A 14,410-nucleotide genomic window follows, 5' to 3' on the forward strand; every position below is an offset into this window, starting at 1 on the left:
GAATGGTTTTTATTGCGAGGGCGAAGAAATCAACATGAGGAGGTGGTGGTGAGAGATGAGACGAAAATAAACTAGACAAAAATAAACCAATGAAAATAAATTAGACGAAATAAAACCGTGGAACGGAGACTAACAAGTCACCCCTTAGGAGTAGAGATTAAAATCTAAAAATACTTTTGCTGTAATTTATTTACTTTTATTTTTATTTTGTGTTTTTGTTTATCTATCTACCATTATCGGACTTGATTCTTGCAATTAATCGCCAAGGAATTCACAACCCCTTGTTTACGTACTTATCTCTATTGTACTACATCAGACTCTCCCCTTCGGGAAAATCCCAACGCAACTCACAAGTAGCATTGGGTAATACTCATATCAAGAAAAATTATCACCTACTGACTGCATGAATGGTGTTGCGCGCAAAGAAGACACCCAAGTCACAATAAATTCATATCAGTTGTGTATTAGTATTCATATCAACAAAAAATATTACCTGTTGATTGCATGAACTGAATACGCTTGATACAATTCTGGTATGCGTTCAGAGAAACTCAGAACTTAAAAATCCCATCAAATATGATGCTGCATGTGTACATTCCTGGATTTAAATAATTGATCCATAATTACAAGCCGGACCAGGATGTATTTTACCAGTAAGGGGTTGTTTGGAATGGGTGTAAAATTTGTGTGCCACCAGTAGTTAGCTTGAATTTTTTTTTGCGGGATAGTATTTAGCTTGAATTTGAACTAAATACCAATGGACAACAACAAAAAATACACTCATTCCAAACAGGGCCTAATGCAAATCTTGACAAACTGCTCAAGTCGTTGTGGAGTGACGATTGCAAGGTCGAGGAACAACGCAGGGAATAGTGGTACAAGTATGCTTCGGCGGACATGTGCGAGAACAACCCTTATAGCCTCCTGGATGGCCTGCACATTGATCCAAAAAGCAAACATCATGCTCTTTATCTCTTAGTATAGGTGTAGAAGCAGTGGCACACCTAGAATTTGACCAACGTGGGCCACCATTACAATGGGTGGCATTTTTTTGATCAAAACAATTACAAATAATTAATAAAGTAGTAAATATACATATGAATGCACTAGTAAAAATAAATTCTGCAAATTTTTTGTGGGGGCCATGGCCCCCACGACCCCACCCCTAGCCCCTAGGTCCGCCGCTGTGTAGAAGCATGTACTCCCTCTGTCCCATACTATAGTGTACATTGGTTTCATGAAAGTCAAACTTTCACAAACTTCGACCAAGTTTATAAAGAAAATTATCTATATCTACAACACCCAATATATATGATATGAAGATCTATTTTATGATGAATGCAATGGTATTGATAAGGTATTCTATATATTGATACATTTTTTATTTTTCTATAAACGTGATCAAGGTTTACAAAGTTTGACTATAAAAACTGTAATAAGCACTATATTTTGAGGTGGAGTCAGTAATACTGTAACAAAAAAATGGTGCACTTAACATTCTGCCTAAATAATTTAATAATTTGTTTAAATGCATTCCAGAGAGTTTTGAGATTATTATGATATAATCAAGTGCAATGATCATATCTATCTACATTAAACAATAGGAATATTTAGCATGTGCGAATGAATAAGACTTAGATTATCCCTACTCTATTTTATGTAACAATGTCAAAAGTATATAGGGAAATTATGCTGAAACCTATAAAAAATGCTGTGGTAGTTAGCAAAACTAGGCCTGAAGTAGTGAAACGATGTACAACTAAAATGTCGCAGCGGCAACCCTGCACAGTATCGCCCACACAAAGGGAGTTCTACGAAGTCACTAGTGAGTAACTGTGACTTGGGCACTTCTCCTACTCATCCGAGTGCCAATCGGCGGTAAAATCAACCCCTTACTGCCCCGTACCCTATGGGCTGTACTTTGATCCGTACTACGTACTAAATAGATTGAACATGCATGTGTAAGCTCGCATAAAGCAAATGACAGTAATTCACTGATCGATATTAAATCATTAGTTGCGGATACATAAAGACAGATTAGGCTTACATATTCGTTTAGGACTAGCACGAACCATATCTTCCTGCTTCGTGGGTGGCAGGATCAGTAGGAGCAGAAATAAAGTTGAGAGTAGAAGTGAGGGTCTTGTTCTGATTGATATGATATGCATCTGCAAGCTACCTAGTTTACTTCTCAAAAGGTAACAAGAAGAAGAAACCATCCACTGAATATATACGCACATCCGCAGTGTCCAATTCGTTTTCTGCTTCCTATTTTTCTTGTATGTGAACTAATTGAGTCAAGTCATAAGATTAATTACTGGGTGGGGCCTTGCAAACCATCGACCAGCCAACTGAGACTGGACTGAGTATACAAACGAAAAATTGGTTGCCTGCGGAGCTAGAAACCTGCAAAGATGTTGACAGGCTTGAATTTTGTGCCATGGTTACCTTTTTTCTGCGTAGATGTTGGCAGACTTAAATTGCCCACTTATTTGTATGAAAATGATCCTGTAAAACACCATGTAATGCACTGTGCAAGAGCAAGTCATGGTCAATGCGATGTCACATCTGCAACACAAGAAAATCCAACAAGAAAGTAATACCAGGAATACAATGAGAATGCAAATATGAAAGCACTAGTCCTCGTGCTTCCCTCTTCTTTTGAAGAAAAGTCGTCCTTCTTCCGAATTAAAACTAATGCTTTAGGGCATGTTCGGTTCAGGGGGACAAGAGCATTTCTAACCGATTCCTAAAAAATAGCGAAATATCTGGCATAGTAAACCTTAGTGGAGTATTTATACTTCACTAAATTTTGGACGGTTCCAGCCGATCACTACTAGGAAAAACTTTATACACAAAAGCTTATCATTAACGCTTGTTAAAAGGGAGCGCTACTCCTAATTAGCAGTAGCGCGTTCTCACAAAGGGCGCTACTGCTATCCACATAGCAGTAGCGCATCAGGAATAAAACGTGCTACCAATATAGTTACCACATTCTTGCCGACAGGCTAGGTATAATAGTAGCGCCTTTCTACCAACCGTGCTACTGCTACACCTGTAGCAGTAGCGCTGGGTTCCATCACGCGCTGCTACTAAGCCAAGCTTATCGTCTTCCTCCGCGCGGACCCTTACTCTCCATCTCCGCTCTCTCCCTGTCGCCGTCGCCACGCCACGCCGCCGTCGCCCGCTGCCACCAGAAATCGAGGTATCTTCTCCCTCCCCCCTCCTCTCCCTCCACCTCTCTCCCTCCCTCTCCTTCCACCTCCCTCTCCCTCCCTCGCTCCTGCCTCCTCCCTCTCCCTGCCTCCCTCCTGCCGCTGCCGGCCCGTCGCCATCCCTTCCTCCCTCCCTCCCTCCCTCCTTCCTACCCCTCCTCCCTCCCTCCCTTCTGTCTCTAATCTTGTAGAATGTAGGTAATTTAAATGTAGGTTTTAAAATGTAGACATTGCACTAGTAGAAAAGGGGGCAAAGGTCCAGGCCGGGTCAGCCCATTAGTCCCGGTTCAGTCACGAACCGGGACTAATGTGAGCATTGGTCCCGGTTCGTGCGGCTAAGGCATTAGTCCCGGTTCACCTGAGCCCTTTAGTCCCGGTTTGTGGCACGAACCGGGACTAAAGGGTGCGATGCCCTTTAGTCCCGTTTGTGTCTCAAATCGGGACTAAAGATTAGACCTTTAGTCCCGGTTTTAGACACAAACCGGGACTAAAGGGTGCAATGCCCTTTTGTCCCGGTTTGTGTCTCAAACCGGGACTAAAGGTCCCATTTTCAAACTCTACACCCCCCTTGTGGATCGCCTTTTTTGTTTCAAAAAAATCAAAAGAAAATGATAAAAACTTCAAAAAATGAAATCCTTCGAGAGGTAGTTATATTACTACATCTACTAGTTAGGAAAATTTAAAAACTTAAATTTGGACATGTTTTGCAAAAAATGTAGGGAAAATGTTCAGAACGAAAATCCGCTTCCGATTTTGAGCGCCTACGGCCTGTTTGCAAATTTTTAGAATTCTCAAATTCTAAAAGGAAAAAAAGTTATGCTCACATGTCAGTTTTTTTGAATTTTTGTTAAATCTGGTCAAACTATGGTCAAACTACTTATTCAAGAAGTATTAGTGTTACTAAATAATTATTCAAGAATATTAGTGTTACTAAATAATTGTTTCAGTTTTTTTGAATTTTGGTCAACTATGGTCAAACTATGGTCAAACTGTGGTCAAACAATGGTCAAACTACTTATTCAAGAAATATTGGTGTTACTAAATAATTATTTCAGTTTTTTGAATTTTGGTCAAATCTAGTCAAACTATGGTCAAACTGTGGTCAAACTACTTATTCAAGAAATATTAGTGTTACTAAATAATTATTGATTTTTAGAACAATATTTCAAACTCAAACAGTGAAATGTGTGACTTCATGCTCAAGCTAAATTCCTGACGGTTAATAGGATTGACATCTTACTATTGTCAGGAAAACAACAAGTGCAGACTTGGAAACGAGGGAGAATAAAACCCGGAAGTTAAGCGTGCTCAGGCTGGAATAGTGACCGTTCGGGAAGTTAGATGATTTGGAATGATGAGGGGTGATTAGAGATTACAGGTTAAATTGAGCAGTGGTGAGGGGTGATTAGAGATTAGAGGTTAAAATAATTCAGAAATTTTAAATTCAAAAAAAATTCAAAAAAAAATTCATTTTTTTAAAAAAAGAATCATAAAATTTCCTTTAGTCCCGGTTGGTGTTACCAACCGGGACTAAAGGTGGACCTCCAGGCAGCGGCCACGTGGAGGGCCTTTAGTACCGACCCTTTAGTCCCGGTTCCAGAACCGGGACTAAACGCCCTGATGAACCGGGACTAAAGGCCTTTTTTCTACTAGTGTTGTGGAATGTACGTAATTTAAATGTAGGTTTTAGAATGCAGACATTGTAGAATGTAGGTAATTTAAATGTAGGTTTTAGAATGTAGACATTGTAGAATGTATGTAATTTAAATGTAGGTTTTTGAATGTAGACATTGTAGAATGTAGGTTTTTTAATAGAATAATTTTTTAGGTCATTTGAGTACATGTAAGTTTTTTTTTACTATTTTAGGTGTTTTGAATAGAATAGTAAATTTTAGGTCTTTTGATTAGAAATTTTAGTAATAAAATTTTTAGTTGGTATAATTTGAAAAAATGTCCTGTACATGTTATATTCTGAACTTAGGGCATATTTCTATGGTTCAAGAAGTAGACAGTAGGTAAAAAATCAAGGCATTTTTCTAGGGTTTACAAAACAAATTGCAGACAGTAGAAATTTTTATTTGGAATCAAATTGAATATTTAGTTGATAGCTTATAGGGTTTCATTAAGTCATAAAATGAGGATAATAATGTTTTTGTTTATATCTTGTTTTTGCAGAAACCATGGAGCCCTGCATCATCCCCGACGTCATCCCCGTCACCGACCCCCTCCGACCTCGAGGTGAGACCAGCCACCCCATGTTGTTGATGTCGATGATGATGTAGATGTTTTCATAGATGTATAGTAGAGTAGTAGATGAGTAGCTAGTCCCTGTTATTGATTTTGTAAGATGGCGACAAAATGGATGCATAGATGCATTTTGTAGAGAACACCTCCGGGTAGCCTATGTTTTGACGGAGTGTTGATTAATTTCTGTTCCGGCAAATTTCAGACGCTCGATATGTCCTTTTTTAGCAAAGGTCATGCCGAAATTCTCCGTGGATTTGAGCATGACTTGTGCAAGAATGTAGGAAATATTGAGTGCCTTGGATTTGCCGGAAAGAGCATTAAACAACATATTGGGTTTTGCCGTCGAGTTATAATCTTTGAATTTTGAACACAGGAGATGTCCAATGACGATGGGATCCCAGTCTGCGGGTACTGCTACGATGACCGGGGTTTGTGCGACAGGTTTCCTCACCTGCAAAATGATAGGTTTTTTACCGTGAAGCTGGAAGAGACCTTTGATGTTTGTATGGTACGCAACGACAAGCATTTCATCGTAATTAATATGATCACTTGTGCTTCTTTTGTTCAAGGTGTAATTTCTGAAAAAAATCAATTCGATTAGTACATCCCGTGCCATGCTAGTGTTGGGTTTCGTAGTAATTTAAAAATTTTTCCTACGCACACGCAAGATCATGTGATGCATAGCAACGAGAGGGGAGAGTGTTGTCTACGTACCCACGCAGACCGACTGCGGAAGCATTGACGCAACGTAGAGGAAGTAGTTGTACGTCTTCACGATCCAACCGATCAAGCACCGAAACTACGGCACCTCCGAGTTCGAGCGCACGTTCAGCTCGATGACGATCCCCGGACTCCGATCCAGCAAAGTGTCGGGGAAGAGTTCCGTCAGCACGACGGCGTGGTGACGATCTTGATGCACTACAGCAGCAGGGCTTCGCCTAAACTCCGCTACAGTATTATCGAGGACTATGGTGGCAGGGGGCACCGCACACGGCTAAGGAATAGATCACGTGGATCAACTTGTGTGTTTCTGGGGTGCCTCTGCCTCAGTATATAAAGGAGCCAAGGGGGAGGGGGGCGCCGGCCAGGAGGAGGGCGCAGGAGGAGTCCTACTCCTTCCGGGAGTAGGATTCCCCCCCCCCCAATCCTAGTTGGACTAGGATTCCCCGAGGGGGAAAGAGGGAGAGGGGGGCCGGCCACCTCTCCTAGTCCTAATAGGACTAGGGGAGGGGGGAGGTGCGCAGCCACCTTGGGCTGCCCCCTTCTCCTTTCCACTAAAGCCCATTAAGGCCCATATGGCTCCCGGGGGGTTCCGGTAACCTCCCGGTACTCCGGTAAAATCCCGATTTCACCCGGAACACTTCCGATATCGAAACATAGGCTTCCAATATATCAATCTTTACGTCTCGACCATTTCGAGACTCCTCGTCATGTCCGTGATCACATCCGGGACTCCGAACAACCTTCGGTACATCAAAATGCATAAACTCATAATATAACTGTCATCGTAACCTTAAGCGTGCGGACCCTACGGGTTCGAGAACAATGTAGACATGACCGGGACATGTCTCCGGTCAATAACCAATAGCGAGACCTGAATGCCCATATTGGCTCCTACATATTCTACGGAGATCTTTATCGGTCAGACCACATAACAACATACGTTGTTCCCTTTGTCATCGGTATGTTACTTACCCGAGATTCGATCGTCGGTATCCAATACCTAGTTCAATCTCGTTACCGGCAAGTCTCCTTACTCGTTCCGTAATACATCATCCCGCAACTAACTCATTTAGTTGCAATGCTTGCAAGGCTTAAGTGATGTGCATTGCCGAGAGGGCCCAGAGATACCTCTCCGACAATCAGAGTGACCAAACCTAATCTTGAAATACGCCAACCCAACATGTACCTTTGGAGACACCTGTAGTACTCCTTTATAATCACCCAGTTACGTTGTGACGTTTGGTAATACCCAAAGTGTTCCTCCGGTAAACGGGAGTTGCATAATCTCATAGTTATAGGAACACGTATAAGTCATGAAGAAAGCAATAGCAACATACTAAACGATCGGGTGCTAAGCTAATGGAATGGGTCATGTCAATCAGATCATTCAACTAATGATGTGACCTCGTTAATCAAATAACAACTCTTTGTTCATGGTTAGGAAACATAACCATCTTTGATTAACGAGCTAGTCAAGTAGAGGCATACTAGTGACACTCTGTTTGTCTATGTATTCACACATGTATTATGTTTCCGGTTAATACAATTCTAGCATGAATACTAAACATTTATCATGATATAAGGAAATAAATAATAACTTTATTATTGCCTCTAGGGCATATTTCCTTCAGTCTCCCACTTGCACTAGAGTCAATAATCTAGATTACACTGTAATGATTCTAACACCCATGGAGCTTTGGTGCTGATCATGTTTTGCTCGTGGAAGAGGCTTAGTCAACGTGTCTGCAACATTCAGATCCATATGTATCTTGCAAATCTCTATGTCTCCCACCTGGACTAGATCTCGGATGGAATTGAAACGTCTCTTGATGTGCTTGGTCCTTTTGTGAAATCTGGATTCCTTTGCCAAGGCAATTGCACCAGTATTGTCACAAAAGATTTTCATTGGACCCGATGCACTAGGTATGACACCTAGATCGGATATGAACTCCTTCATCCAGACTCCTTCGTTCGCTGCTTCCGAAGAAGCTATGTACTCCGCTTCACATGTAGATCCCACTACGACGCTTTGTTTAGAACTGCACCAACTGATAGCTCCACCGTTTAATGTAAACACGTATCCGGTTTGCGATTTAAAATCGTCCAGATCAGTGTCAAAGCTTGCATCAATGTAACCTTTTATGGTGAGCTCTTTGTCACCTCCATATACGAGAAACATATCCTTAGTCCTTTTCAGGTATTTTAGGATGTTCTTGACCGCTGTCCAGTGATCCACTCCTGGATTACTTTGGTACCTCCCTGCTAAACTTATAGCAAGGCACACATCAGGTCTGGTACACAGCGTTGCATACATGATAGAGCCTATGGCTGAAGCATAGGGAACATCTTTCATTTTCTCTCTATCTTCTGCAGTGGTCGGGCATTGAGTCTGACTCAACTTCACACCTTGTAGCACAGGCAAGAACCCTTTCTTTGCTTGATCCATTTTGAACTTCTTCAAAATTTTGTCAAGGTATGTTGTTTGTGAAAGTCCAATTGAGCGTCTTGACCTATCTCTATAGATCTTAATGCCTAATATGTAAGCAGCTTCACCGAGGTCTTTCATTGAAAAAACTCTTATTCAAGTATCCCTTTATGCTATCCAGAAATTCTATATCATTTCCAATCAGCAATATGTCATCCACATATAATATCAAAAATGCTACAGAGCTCCCACTCACTTTCTTGTAAATACAGGCTTCACCGAAAGTCTGTATAAAATAAAATGCTTTGATCACACTATCAAAACGTTTATTCCAACTCCGAGAGGCTTGCACCAGTCCATAAATGGATCGCTGGAGCTTGCATACTTTGTTAGCTCCCTTTGGATCGACAAAACCTTCCGGTTGCATCATATACAACTCTTCTTCCAGAAATCCATTCAGGAATGCAGTTTTGACATCCATCTGCCAAATTTCATAATCATAAAATGCGGCTATTGCTAACATGATTCGGACAGACTTAAGCATCACTACGTGTGAGAAGATCTCATCGTAGTCAACCCCTTGAACTTGTCGAAAACCTTTTGCGACAAGTCTAGCTTTGTAGACAGTAACATTACCATCAGCGTCAGCCTTCTTCTTGAAGATCGATTTATTCTCAATTGCTTGCCGATCATCGGGAAAGTCAATCAAAGTCCATACTTTGTTCTCATACATGGATCCCATCTCAGATTTCATGGCTTCAAGCCACTTTGCGGAATCTGGGCTCACCATCGCTTCTTCATAGTTTGTAGGTTCATCATGATCTAGTAGCATGATTTCCGGAATAGTATTACCGTACCACTCTGGTGCGGATCTCGCTCTGGTCGATCTACGAGGTTCAGTAGTATCTTGAACTGAAGTTTCATGATCAACATCATTAGCTTCCTCACTAATTGGTATAGATGTCGCAGAAACAGTTTTCTGTGATGTACTATTTTCCAATAAGGGAGCAGGTACAGTTACCTCGTCAAGTTCTACTTTCCTCCCACTCACTTCTTTCGAGAGAAACTCCTTCTCTAGAAAGGATCCATTCTTAGCAACGAATGTCTTGCCTTCGGATCTGTGATAGAAGGTGTACCAAACAGTCTCCTTTGGGTATCCTATGAAGACACATTTCTCCGATTTGGGTTCGAGCTTATCAGGTTGAAGCTTTTTCACATAAGCATCGCAGCCCCAAACTTTAAGAAACGACAACTTTGGTTTCTTGCCAAACCATAGTTCATAAGGCGTTGTCTCAATGGATTTTGATGGTGCCCTATTTAATGTGAATGCGGCCGTCTCTAAAGCATAACCCCAAAACGATAGCGGTAAATAAGTAAGAGACATCATAGATCGCACCATATCTAGTAAAGTACGATTACGATGTTCGGACACACCATTACGCTGTGGTGTTCCGGGTGGCGTGAGTTGCGAAACTATTCCACAATTTTTCAAATGTACACCAAACTCGTAACTCAAATATTCTCCTCCACGATCAGATCGTAGAAACTTTATTTTCATGTTACGATGATTTTCAACTTCACTCTGAAACTCTTTGAACTTTTCAAATGTTTCAGACTTATGTTTCATTAAGTAGATATACCCATATCTGCTTAAGTCATCTGTGAAGGTGAGAAAATAACGATATCCGCCACGAGCCTCAATATTCATCGGACCACATACATCGGTATGTATGATTTCCAACAAATCTGTTGCTCTCTCCATAGTACCGGAGAACGGTGTTTTAGTCATCTTGCCCATGAGGCACGGTTCGCAAGTACCAAGTGATTCATAATCAAGTGGTTCCAAAAGTCCATCAGTATGGAGTTTCTTCATGCGCTTTACACCGATATGACCTAAACGACAGTGCCACAAATAAGTTGCACTTTCATTATCAACTCTGCATCTTTTGGCTTCAACATTATGAATATGTGTATCACTACTATCGAGATTCATCAAAATAGACCACTCTTCAAAGGTGCATGACCATAAAAGATATAACTCATATAAATAGAACAACAATTATTCTCTGATTTAAATGAATAACCGTCTCGCATTAAACAAGATCCAGATATAATGTTCATGCTCAACGCTGGCACCAAATAATAATTATTTAGGTCTAATATTAATCCCGAAGGTAGATGTAGAGGTAGCGCGCCGACCGCGATCACATCGACTTTGGAACCGTTTCCCACGCGCATCGTCACCTCGTCCTTTGCCAGTGCCCGCTTATTCCGTAGTCCCTATTTCGAGTTGCAAATATTAGCAACAGAACTAGTATCAAATACCCAGGTGCTACTGCGAGCTCTAGTAAAGTACACATCAATAACATGTATATCACATATACCTTTGTTCACCTTGCCATCCTTCTTATCCGCCAAATACTTGGGGCAGTTCCGCTTCCAGTGACCAGTCTGCTTGCAGTAGAAGCACTCAGTTTCAGGCTTAGGTCCAGACTTGGGTTTCTTCTCCTGAGCAGCAATTTGTTTGCCGTTCTTCTTGAAGTTCCCCTTCTTCTTACCTTTGCCCTTTTTCTTGAAACTAGTGGTCTTGTTAACCATCAACACTTGATGCTCCTTCTTGATTTCTACCTCCGCAGCTTTCAGCATCGCGAAGAGCTCGGGAATAGTCTTGTTCATCCCTTGCATATTATAGTTCATCACGAAACTCTTGTAGCTTGGTGGCAGTGATTGGAGAATTCTGTCAATGACGCAATCATCTGGAAGATTAACTCCCATCTGAATCAAGTGATTATTATACCCAGACATTTTGAGTATATGCTCACTGACAGAACTGTTCTCCTCCATCTTGCAGCTATAGAACTTATTGGAGACTTCATATCTCTCAATCCGGGCATTTTCTTGAAATATTAACTTCAACTCCTGGAACATCTCATATGCTCCATGACGTTCAAAACGTCGTTGAAGTCCCGATTCTAAGCCGTAAAGCATGGCACACTGAACTATCGAGTAGTCATCAGCTTTACTCTGCCAGACGTTCATAACATCTGGTGTTGCTCCAGCAGCAGGCCTGGCACCCAGCGGTGCTTCCAAGACGTAATTCTTTTGAGCAGCAATGAGGATAATCCTCAAGTTACGGACCCAGTCCATGTAATTGCTACCATCATCTTTCAACTTTGCTTTCTCAAGGAATGCATTAAAATTCAACGGAACAACAGCACGAGCCATCTATCTACAATCAACATAAACAAGCAAGATACTTTCAGGTACTAAGTTCATGATAAGTTTAAGTTCAATTAATCAAATTACTTAAGAACTCCCACTTAGATAGATATCCCTCTAATCTTCTAAGTGATTACGTGATCCAAATCAACTAAACCATAACCGATCATCACGTGAGATGGAGTAGTTTTCAATGGTGATCATCGTTATGTTGATCATATCTACTATATGATTCACGCTCGACCTTTCGGTCTCCGTGTTCCGAGGCCATATCTGCATATGCTAGGCTCGTCAAGTTTAACCTGAGTATTCTGCGTGTGCAAAACTGGCTTGCACTCGTTGTAGATGGACGTAGAGCTTATCACACCCGATCATCACGTGGTGTCTGGGCACGACGAACTTTGGCAACGGTGCATACTCAGGGAGAACACTTCTTGATAATTTAGTGAGAGATCATCTTATAATGCTACTGTCAATCAAAGCAAGATAAGATGCATAAAAAGATAAACATCACATGCAATCAATATAAGTGATATGATATGGCCATCATCATCTTGTGCTTGTGATCTCCATCTCCGAAGCACCGTCATGATCACCATCGTCACCGGCGCGACACCTTGATCTCCATCGTAGCATCGTTGTCGTCTCGCCAATCTTATGCTTCCACGACTATCACTATCGTTTAGTAATAAAGTAAAGCATTACATCGCGATTGCATTGCATACAATAAAGTGACAACCATATGGCTCCTGCCAGTTGCCGATAACTCGGTTACAAAACATGATCATCTCATACAATAAAATTCAGCATCATGCCTTGACCATATCACATCACAACATGCCCTGCAAAAACAAGTTAGACGTCCTCTACTTTGTTGTTGCAAGTTTTACGTGGCTGCTACGGGCTTAAGCAAGAACCAATCTCACCTACGCATCAAAACCACAACGATAGTTTGTCAAATAGACTCCGTTTTAACCTTCGCAAGGACCGGGCGTAGCCACACTTGGTTCAACTGAAGTTGGAGAGACAGTCGCCCGCAAGCCACCTGTGTGCAAAGCACGTCGGGGGAACCGGTCTCGCGTAAGCGTACGCGTAAGGTTGGTCCGGGTCGTCTCGTCCAACAATATCGCCGAACCAAAGTATGACATGCTGGTAGGCAGTATGACTTATATCGCACACAACTCACTTGTGTTCTACTCGTGCATATAACATCAATATAAATAACCTAGGCTCGGATGCCACTGTTGGGTTTCGTAGTAATTTCAAAAAATTTCCTACGCACACGCAAGATCATGTGATGCATAGCAACGAGAGGGGAGAGTGTTGTCTACGTACCCACGCAGACCGACTGCGGAAGCGTTGACGCAACATAGAGGAAGTAGTTGTACGTCTTCACGATCCAACCGATCAAGCACCGAAACTACGGCACCTCCGAGTTCGAGCACACGTTCAGCTCGATGACGATCCCCGGACTCCGATCCAGCAAAGTGTCGGGGAAGAGTTCCGTCAGCACGACGGCGTGGTGACGATCTTGATGCACTACAGCAGCAGGGCTTCGCCTAAACTCCGCTACAGTATTATCGAGGACTATGGTGGCAGGGGGCACCGCACACGGCTAAGGAATAGATCACGTGGATCAACTTGTGTGTTTCTGGGGTGCCTCTGCCTCAGTATATAAAGGAGCCAAGGGGGAGGGGGGCGCTGGCCAGGAGGAGGGCGCAGGAGGAGTCCTACTCCTTCCGGGAGTAGGACTCCCCCCCAATCCTAGTTGGACTAGGATTCCCTGAGGGGGAAAGAGGGAGAGGGGGGCCGGCCACCTCTCCTAGTCCTAATAGGACTAGGGGAGGGGGGAGGTGCGCAACCACCTTGGGCTGCCCCTTTCTCCTTTCCACTAAAGCCCATTAAGGCCCATATGGCTCCCGGGGGGTTCCGGTAACCTCCCGGTACTCCGGTAAAATCCCGATTTCACCCGGAACACTTCCGATATCCAAACATAGGCTTCCAATATATCAATCTTTACGTATCGACCATTTCGAGACTCCTCGTCATGTCTGTGATCACATCCGGGACTCCGAACAACCTTCGGTACATCAAAATGCATAAACTCATAATATAACTGTCATCGTAACCTTAAGCGTGCGGACCCTACGGGTTCGAGAACAATGTAGACATGACCGAGACACGTCTCTGGTCAATAACCAATAGCGGGACCTGGATGCCCATATTGGCTCCTACATATTCTACGAAGATCTTTATCGGTCAGACCGCATAACAACATACGTTGTTCCCTTTGTCATCGGTATGTTACTTGCCCGAGATTCGATCGTCGGTATCCAATACCTAGTTCAATCTCGTTACCGGCAAGTCTCTTTACTCGTTCCGTAATACATCATCCCGCAACTAGCTCATTTAGTTGCAATGCTTGCAAGGCTTAAGTGATGTGCATTACCGAGAGGGCCCAGAGATACCTCTCCGACAATCGGAGTGACAAAACCTAATCTCGAAATACGCCAACCCAACATGTACCTTTGGAGACACCTGTAGTACTCCTTTATAATCACCCAGTTACGTTGTGACGTTT

The 14,410-nt window shown here is 42.4% G+C and overlaps 1 long non-coding RNA gene across 1 annotated transcript; it reads right to left on the bottom strand.

Annotated features, from left to right (window-relative positions):
- Positions 1-558: 558 nt before the first annotated feature.
- Positions 559-2,175, bottom strand: LOC119358807. Its single transcript, XR_005172304.1, has 2 exons — positions 2,048-2,175; positions 559-933 (listed from the first exon to the last, which is right to left on the bottom strand). It is a non-coding gene; the product is annotated as an uncharacterized LOC119358807 (long non-coding RNA).
- Positions 2,176-14,410: the final 12,235 nt, after the last annotated feature.

Source organism: Triticum dicoccoides, chromosome 2A (assembly GCF_002162155.2).
Source record: "Triticum dicoccoides isolate Atlit2015 ecotype Zavitan chromosome 2A, WEW_v2.0, whole genome shotgun sequence".
NCBI lineage: Eukaryota > Viridiplantae > Streptophyta > Magnoliopsida > Poales > Poaceae > Triticum > Triticum dicoccoides.